Raw genomic sequence first — 10,952 nt, 5'->3', positions numbered from 1 at the left:
TTATTGTTGTCCTAGAAAACAACAATATTAGTAGAAAAAAATAAAGAACACAAACACATATGATGTAAAGTACAATCCGAACCGAAAGAATTCTGTAGATAACAAATTTGCCTCTCGTTTTTCAAGTTTTGGAATGCTGGTAAAAAAAACCTATCAAACACCTTTACCATGGTATCAATACTTTGCTTGCTAGTCTGGTCTATTAAAAGCCAAACCATTGTACTGAAGTTTCACATGTGAGAGCTTTAATTTCAATTTTCAGTATTTTAGCCAGTGAAACTTTTTCCAAATTTTAGTTTCACGCTACAAATTAACTTCTTCTTTTTCCAATTACGTTGCAATAGGTGGCTAAATTTTAAAACATATCCAAACATTGAACATCCCCCGTTATTTTTACAAGAAAAATTAGAAGAATTAACCTAAATAACCGCCTGCACAACCGCTTAAATAATCGGTGGATGTATAATATATGCATAAACGTGTATAGCTGGAGTATAATTTATGCACGCGGCTAGAAAAAGTAAAAAGTGAATTCGGCCAGCTAAGTTTGTAAAGATTGGGCCGGGTGATTTACCGGAATGGTCTTGAAGTTGGGTGATCTTGAACATTTGACACCGCTTGCCCCATGGGCAAAACTCCAAGGTCAACAAATATTGTCTTTGGGTGGCACTTCATGGTAAACTAAGGACTCAGTATATTCTCTGAAAGTGGGGTATGAGGATTGATGGGCTATGCGTGCTATGCAAAAATTTCCCAGAATCAGCATATTTTGTTTGACTGCAGTTTCTTTAAGGAGTTGTGGCAGAGCATTTTACTTTGGCCAAGGAGTAGAAGGACTAATATGTCATGGAAGAATGAGGCACAATGGATCTCTGAAGCAGGAAGAGGTAGACACTACTAAAAAATCACTTTTTTTTCACTGAAAAATGTTCAGTAGATATTCTCACTGAGTGTCAGTAGGAAAAAACCTAAATAGTAGTGTTTTTACACGGAAAAATTATAAAATTTCTCAGCGTTTCAATGGGAATCTGTTTCCCACCATGTGTTTTTCAAGTGAGCTGGTTCGGTGGGTTTGTGAGCTCTTTGTAATTAGCTTACTAAGAGTAGTTTTTTTGCTTTCTAGTTTCATTCGGGTGAAGGGCTGACTTGATAGTTGTCCTAGTTTTGTAAAGATTGCACTGGTAATTAAAATACATCCCTCTTATTGTTTCAGTCTTAATTGATTAGAGCAACTAATGGGTGATAAATTAAATGTAAATCTGTTACTCTAATTATCTATTCACTCCGTTAAAAATGTTCCCTATTAACTTTATTGACCAAATGTTTAGTTGCTTTTCTGAAAAGTATACTTCTCATTGGGAATTTCTTGACAATTTGTTCATAACTTTTATTGAATTGTGCACCAAAGTTCCATGTAATTCATTTTTCTTAAGTTCAACTGTGATATGAGCATTCATATTTGCTTTAATATTAGAGTTTTCAAATATATTTAAAAAGAAAAAAGAATCATTCATATGCCAAGGGGAACAACCATATGCTAAATACCAGGTTAAAACTGATAAGAGCACATTTCATGATTGGTAAATTTCAAAGTCAATTAAGAAAAGATTATTACATAGCTATCAGAAGGAACACTACTAACCTAATTAAACACCTAAACTTCCCTCCTACAAACAACTGCCGAAAACTAAAGATTAAAATAAAGGAAAAGAAAAAGTTGAAAATATCTAAAGAAGAATACTGCATAGCACTTTATAAGGTTGATATCACAACTGGCCGAGTTGATAGTAATCTTTTCCACCGTCAAAAAAAGGCTAAACATTATGTACTACAGAAGAGGTATACCCAGAATGGTGATATAAAACCACACACGTTAGACTTACATTGAGAATTCATATTAGCTTTAATATAAGAGTTTTCAAACATATTTAAAAAGAAACAAGAATCATTTTTAAATTTTACCCAAGATATAACTACTACTAATAGTCAGGATCTGAAAACAGTGTTGTTGCCTCAGTTTTACCCAAAATCACATCTTCTTTGAATGTGGTATTAGCAAACAATTCTGGCACAATGTTTTCCAACATAATACCACAAATGCTTCTACCACCACCACCTCCAGTAATATTTTCAACCTGATTAATAGCTGGAGCAGACTTAGAAAACATGATTTTGACCATCTTATCAGCTGGGAAAATCTACTCCCATTATTATTCTGGGGCATTTGGCTGAATAGAAACCATGATCTTTTCAACAACAAACATGATCACCCCTCCTTTACTCGCGTATATAGCCAAGCCATCAAACTCTCCCTAGTATTCACCCCCAGTCCCACAGTCAGGACTAGAATTAGAATATCCATCAAATGGGAACCCCCGGAACCCAACCAATATAAGCTCAAACACTGATGACTCATGCTTTGGAAATCTTGGGAGGGAAGGAATTGGAGGGGTTATAAGAGATTGCCATGGTCGGTGGGTAATTGGGTTCATGAAAGGATTACCCCACACTACAAATAATCTTGCTGAACTAACCATTCTTATGCAGGGACTTCGACTAGCTGTGGAGCATAATTTAAAACCAATCGAGATCAGCACTGACTCAATATAGGTAATAACTATGCTAAAAAATGAACACCTGCCTTATAATCATATTATCTCTGAATGCAGGTCCTTAATCATGGAGCTGGGAAATACAGTACTACATCATAACTATGAGGAACAAAATAAGGTGGCGAACCTGCTGGCAAAAGAGGGAGGAAGGCAACAATCCAAACTCTTGCCTCCCTCGCCCCCCCCCCCCCCCCCCCACTTTCGTATGGTACTTATTTTGCTGATCTAATAGGCACTACTTGTAGGTTTTTGTAATGATCCTAACGGGTGTTAACCCGAGACAAGTAATTGGTACAAATGCCTTAGCTAGTATGTTAAGAAGTATCCGATTAACCAAAAAAATGATCTGGAAACATTAATAAAAAAAATTATTGCATATGTTGGGCCTCAAGAAATTTCAGAAAGCAAAATAAAAAGGAAATACAAAATTCTAATGGCAAATGGTCACCAAAATAGTTGCATTAGGGTCTGCTTTCAATTTTTGGACTTGGGCTCTCAATTTTTCGACAATGCCCCATGCCCCACTCTTGGGGTCTTCTTCCCTAGCCTTGGCTTCTTCCATCAAGCGCTGAGCAGCTCAGGTGCGATCACCTTTACATTTTTCAACAAGTTTCTTCATGTGCTAATGACCATGAAATGTCTCACAAGCACTGGTGTAATGAAGTTCTGATTAAAAAGAGAAGTTGAAGAGGGAGGACTCTTTTTAAATTGGGGACCTTATATAGATATATTTTTGTTACATTTGTTAGTCATAAGTAGCTTGTTATGCTCAAATAGTTATATACAGTTAAATTTTATCTCAATTGACATTCTCTCCTTCACTTTTCTTCCTTGAGAGTGTCGAGTTCACACTTCTAATTAAGGTAAATTTTGTTCAATTAACCTTCTCTCCTTCACTTTTATTCCTTAAGGAGTTTTGATAAAGAACAACTAGCTAGTTATTGTTCTGCTTCAAATATTTTATTGTCAACCTCTTTTCAAATAAAAGGTTGTATTTGTCAAAAATCATAGCACAAACATAAGAAATCTTTATTTACAATTAAATGGGAATGAAAATAATGTCATGCTAGTGTTTCAAGAAACTTATTGCATTGAATAAATTCTTTTTGCTTTTGGATTTTCGTGAACAATTTTTTATTTTTTTTTCCAAATTTTGAAAACTAGCAATACCGATAATTTGATTTTGTATTGGTAAGAAGTAATTCAAGTTAATAAGATGTTAACCATGTGTTTGCAAACAATCCGTTGGATGTTGTCGTATAAAATTTTATTTACTAATATGAAGATATGAGTAGTTTAATTAAAATACAAAAATACTTTAGTATAAAAGTTAGGCAATTTTCTTTCCTTTTTTTCAATTTTTTTATTTTATTTTTATTTTTCTTCATAAACTACAATATTATTTAAGCGAAATTAAACCATAAAACTCAGTATTAATTTTAAAAAACTAGGGCCTCAAGTTTTGGGGGCATAGGCTTCATTAGAGTCCACTATGAGCCAAATCTGAAAAAAAAATCACATGAATAGCTAGGTAATCATTTTCCATTGGCATGGGGAAATATTTCCTTATGAAGCAGTTTAGAGGGCAGGCTTGCTTCGCTTTACTGCAGAACGGACAATCTGCTATTTTTCTTTAGTGATGTGATTCTCGAGCTCTAATGTAGAAGAAAGTTCCTAATAGAATTTAAAAAAGACTGCATTGTGGAAGAACAACAAAGCCAAGATGAAGGTTCTCGAGAGAAGACTACAATGTAGAAAAACAACAGAGTGGAGGAATTATGAACGAATGACTTTTGTTTATTTGGGGACCTTATATAGATTCATGCTCTTGCTGTTCTGCAATGTAGAAGAGGAGAGATTTTTTTTTTACTTAGCAAATCTATTATTTCAGTTGAGTGAATCAATTATAAGGTCTGTCTTGAACCTAAGGCAAAATATGACCTGTTTTACTCGTTGGGCCAATGAATGTCCGACTTGTCTAAGTACTATATTGTTAATCAACTACATTTTAATAAAGGAAAAAAGACGCCACGTGACTTTTAGGGAATATGTAAGACAAACTTTATCCCTAAATAGTCATGAGTACCCAAATTGGACTCTATGAGCAAATTAATGTCAATACCTAGCTGCTTCTCTCTCTCTCTCTCTCTCTCTCTCTCTCTCTCTCTCTCTCTCTCTCCAATTTTATTCCTTGGCGTGGTGTTCTCTCTCCATATCCTCCTCCTTCATACGCCCCGCTGACGTAGAACTTTCTCAATGTTTATATGTAAGTTAATTCTTTGACAAGAAAAGTTTATATTCCATTTATTTCCACATGTCCACTACCAATTTTTGGTCTCATTAATACTTGTGTGTACACATCACTTCTAGTGTATATTTATGTCAGTCTGTACCTTCCACCTCAGTTCTAATTACCATAGGCTAACTCTTGCAAAGTATTGCGATTGCTACCATAGATTTGTTGTTCTCTTATTCTCTTCTTTGATTCACTTCTTTATGATCGTCCACCGATGGCCCTCCGAAACCCTAGTTGGCTCACAAGTTGAATCGCCGGAGGACATGATCTTCGAACTCCTCTGGCCAGATCTATGTTTCTTGGGTTTTGCTGCTTTGTCAGAGAATTGTTGCCAGAGTTTATGTAAATATCGTTACATCATCAGATATCTCTATAATGATTTGGTACGGATCTGGCAGGATAAAATTCTCTAGCGGTCTCCATTTTTCTCTGATAATCCTTGCCTATTTGTAAATAGTGTATAATAACCGTATAATATGTGTATAATTAGTGCGTATGCATTACACACTGAGTATACATTTATTATATACAAATTATACAGAAAATGTACATAATGGATGTATATATTGTATAAAAAGTGTATATGCGAAGTGTATAATAATTATATAATAAATGTATACACATATATACAACAATGATATATTTTCTATACACATATTATAGGGAATGATACATTTTTATATACATATACAATAGTAATACATATTCTATACAATAATGATACTGTTTTTATACATATGCTAAAATAAATTTGAATAAGTCTATAAAATGAAATTATTTTAAAATAAAAAAATGTCTATTAAGCTCTTTGACCATCCTATTGTCAATAGTTTCACCAGATGGACCTTTATGTCTTTGTCTCAATAAAACTGGACCATTGTCATGCTGGTTGCATCAAATGATGGGCTGTTCCTTTAAGAATTCAATGAATAGCTTGGAAGGGTTGTACGGTTCAACCAAAATTGTTGGTTCACTATAATATTTAATTGTTGTTGTGACTTGTGAGTTTATTTTAAGGGAATTTTCATAAATAGCACTATTTACGTCCCTAATAATAAATTATGGCGATATCATTGAATTTTAAAAACATAGCAATATTTAAAAAAAAAAAACATATATCATACACACCGCATACACTAGCGTGCACATATACATACATATAGTACATATATTACATGCATGCCCGCTTACATACAGTAAAAATCTGCTATAAAAAGAAGATATAGCTACTTTTTGTAATAATTTAAAAGTATTACTGAAACGGATAATTAGTGGGCCTGAATCGTTATATCACATAAGTTTTCCTTTATATTTTACTTAAGGTATAGCGTAACTTTACACTATTAGCACATTAAAGTTAAAGTTTTGTCTTTACGATTTAATTTATACACATTGATATCCACATGATTTTTGCATTATCAGAATACTTTAACATACGTTATGATATATTGTTAGTTACTCTATTTTTAGGTCATTATATCATAATTTATGTGAATAGTTACATGTTGTCGTGGGTTTATTTTATCTAATATGTAAAACAAATTTTCATTCTCAACGCATATATATATCGAAGTTGAACTCTTGCTCCTTATATATATATATATATATATATATATATATATATATATATATATATATATATATATATATACACTATCTCTCTTAGTATAAGGGACAATCTTTAGGATTTGTCGTCCTCACATAATTATCCCACGGTCTTTGTCCTATGGTCTTTTTCCTTACAGTTTGTTGTAACTTTTCCATACATATTTTGGTCTCATTCACTTTAACATGGGCTTTTATAATTGATCGGTGCCACACAAAATATATGTGACTCCTTCGTGACTCATTTAACACCATAAGTTTAAAAGTCTTATCTTTTTTCTTAAATTTCGTGCCCAGTCAAATGGATTCACATAAATTGATATTTAGGTTGTTGTGTATAATAAAAGAGATGACATATTTTATTTAGTTAAGCACCTAAAAGACGCTTGAGAACACGAGCAAATTTTTTCAAAAATTTGAACCGAAAGTGTCTGATAGGAACACTTTATACGATGTTCATATGCTCAATTGGAACAAACCGTAATTCGAATGTTAAAATAAAATTTACTGATAAATTTAAGAAACTATTGATATATTGAGTCGTGAGTGATGTTTGCAATCATTTTGTGCAAGTGATCTTGCCAATTTGGCTAATGAAGACATGTACACCAATCTTTTAATACTCCCTTCGTCTCAGTTTATACATAACACTATTTGACTATGCATAAAATCTAAAAATAAACCAAGACTTTTAAAATTCGCGATCTAAAATACTTCTATGACTACAAATCATTTTATGACGAGCAAAAGAAAAATGCTAAAATAAATTATTTTTATATATTAAAGTTAAATTTGGGCCTGCCTAGCGCAACTAGTACATATATATATGGGTTTTATGGTTGGAGGGATTGAGACGGTCAAGACTCAATGGTCCTACAATAACTAATGAATTGTCTTGCCTATGCTCATAAGCTGTCATGAATTTAGAATTTTACAATCTACTGATCTCACAACATTTATTTTTCTATTTATAATATTTAAATTTAACTGATGAATTCAAATTCGTGCGTAGATATCATTAAAGGAAGCGTTCCTCACCCTAGATTTAAACCCGAAATCTTTAATCAAAGGCAGAGGAATTCTACCCTTTTCTTGTAATCTACATCATCTATTTGATTTCACTTAAGTTCTCCAATCCTTTTCATTTTCCGTTTATCTACAACTCTATCCACTTTAAAATAATAACCTAGATAGAAAGTTAAAAATGTTACTAGTATGCAGTCATTGTCAATGATTAAACATAGTGAGTAGCTCAACCTCCACTTTGCGTTGTTCAATTCCTAGCCATAAAAGAGGAGTTGTGGTTCATTTCCTCATCTATTGTTTAGGTAGAATATCATTTTCAATGGGACAACATGCAATAATGCAAATTTAAATTGTTTTCTGATGTAACTAGTCTTAAATACACCACCAAACAAAAACATTATTCAAGTTTTTTTTTTTTTTTGAGTTGCAAGGTTTGGAAACCCACCCACACCCCTCCCCCCCCCCCCCCCCCCCCCCCAAAAAAAAAAAAAAAAAAACAACCCCAAGTGCATATAGGTTAAATATTACAGTAGAATTTCTAAGATTTGATTAGTGGAGGCAGTAAATAGGATTAAGTGGTATAATAAAGTGTTAAGTAGAATTAAGTTAGAAAAAGAATAGTAGGATTAGAAAGTAGGAAGAGTATGATCAAGTATTATTAATTACATTATAAGTAATGTTAAGTAACATTAAGTATTACTCCGTCCGTCTCATTTTAACTGTAGCTTTAATTTTTTTCACGTCCATTAAGAAAAACAATAAATATAATGCATATTTTACTAAGTTATCCTATTTAATAAAGATAGATTAATTTTTCCTCTTAAATATTGTGCAAGCTTCTCTAATGTTAAATGTATAGTTGGAAACAACTATCAATTTTAGTCTTGAATTCTTAAAGTAAACTTTCTTCGTTCATTTTAACTTGTCCACTGTGGACTTTGCACACCTCTTAAGAAATAATAAACGAAGTGCATAATTTACATATTACCATATTAATTGGTGTATAACTTCTTCGTGAGTTAGAAAATAATTTGAAATGAGTAATTAATGCTAAGGGTAAAATAGAAGATAACATTAATTCTTCTATCTAATGGTAATCTCAATATTCCTCCTCACATAATAATCTTCACAATCCACGTATCACAAGATATTAGTTCTTTATTTACTCCTTTTTTTCCTCTTAATTATCTAGTTAATATAAGAAGGAAAGTGGACTTGTATTTGTTTCTCAGAAGTAGAGAGTAATGAATACTTCTTCCAGTTGGAATGCATTGATCCTTTGGACTTCAATATAATATTCTTACTTTACATAAGTGCAGCTTTTTTTCCTCTTAATTATCGTGTTGATTTCATGTGTGTTTTGAATAGAAATAATCAATTTTGTTATTGTTGTAAGAAAATTAAAGGTTTCGTTAGTTTTTGCTTTAAAGAAATGGAAGATATATGGTTAGATGGTTTACGTTGGTAGTGCGGTACATATGATGAATGTGTTGGTGATGGAAGAAGAAGTATTAATGTGATAAATTGGAATGTCACGTGGTTAAAATGGATGGGGTTAACTAGAGGTGGCAACCGGTTTGGCCTTACCGGTTAAACCGGAACCGGAACCGGTAGAACCGGTTAACCGGTTCCGGTTAACCGTTTAATGGTTTACCGGTCCGATTCCAATATTTTGGAAACCGGAACCGGACCGGTTAAACCGGTTAAACCGGTAAAAAATTAAAAAAAAAAAAAAACTAAAGTATATAAGTATATATATTAAGTTATACACATATATAAGTATATATAGTATACAAGTATATATAGTATATAGTACATATATATGTATAGTATATATATTAAGTTATACATATATATAAGTATATAGAGTATATAGTACATATATATTAAGTATATATAGTATATATAGTAGATATGTATATATATACATATATATTAAGTATATGAAATTTTGAACGAAATAAGGCTTACCAAATATTAATTATAATTTGCATGAGCAAATCACGTCACCAAAAAAACAACTGGGACTTCTTCCCAACTTCAAAAGTTTACACAAATTCCTGTTAGACCAAGAGATCCTAATTACCTTAGGCGAAAAAGATTAAACACCATAACGTTCATATTGCACGTATAACAAAAAGTAACACGAGTAGTAAAGTTTACTTTTAGTTGGCCTTAGTAGATATGTATATATAGTATATATATTAAGTTATACATATATATACATATATATAGTATATATATTAAGTTATACATATATTTAGTATATAGTACATATATATTAAGTATATATAGTATATATAGTAGATATGTTATAGTATATATATTAAGTTATACATATATATACATACTAGTTATGTGAGGCCCGTGCTAAGCCCGGGCCCAAACTCAAGATATAAAAGTAGATATTTTAACTAAAAAAATATAATGTGTGTTAGTACAAGTGTACAACAACAACAACAACAACAACCATATACCCATTGTAGTCCCACAAGTGGGTAATTATATAAAAGCAAAATTTTCATTCCACTGCTTTAATATTTTAACTTCCATTTTGATAAAATTATTTACTTCAAATCAAATGCGAAGCCAGAATTTGACATTTATAACTTATGTATCCTAATTTTCTGAAGTTATTTAGTTCTAAATAAATAATCTATACATAGTTAATGAACTTTTAAGACAAATACATAATTTAACTTGTGCAGCGGATGAAGTTGCTCCTCTCTTAATTAGGGATTAGGGGTTCGAACATGGATATGAAAAAAATCTTTGGAGGAAGCGTTCCCTCCGAATAGGCGCAATACAGTGCTAATTATCTAGATTAATTGGGCTTAAATGCGGATATCGAGCACGAACCAGAAAATCAAAGAACATGAAAAATGAGGTAGAAGGTTCGATAGCTTTTAAAAAGTAGACCTTAAAAATAAAAAATAAAAAAATTGACTTAAATAAATAAGATTAGGACCTAAAAGTAATTAATTTTTTTTTTTTAAAAGAATTAGAAATTATTGTGAGGACTACAAAAGTCCCCAGGTTCGATAGCTTTTGAAAAGTAGACCTTAAAAATAAAAAATCAAAAAATTTACTTAAATAAATAAAATTAGGACATAAAAGTAATTAATTAAATTTTTTTTAAAAATTTGGGAAACTCTTGTGAGGACTACAAAAGTCCTCACATTCCCTCTTATATTATATATAGTATATATATTAAGTTATACATATATTTAGTATATATATTAAGTTATACATATATATAGTATATATAATAAGTTATAATATTTAGTATATATATATATATTAAGTTATACATATATATAAGTATATGTAAGTTATACATATATATGTATACGAAAAATACTATTCTGTATTGCTGACTTGCTGTTAGGCTGTTAGTCAGTAAATATTTAAAC

Source organism: Lycium barbarum, chromosome 10, assembly GCF_019175385.1.
Source record: "Lycium barbarum isolate Lr01 chromosome 10, ASM1917538v2, whole genome shotgun sequence".
Taxonomy (NCBI): domain Eukaryota; kingdom Viridiplantae; phylum Streptophyta; class Magnoliopsida; order Solanales; family Solanaceae; genus Lycium; species Lycium barbarum.
Note: the sequence above shows the minus strand (reverse complement) of the source record.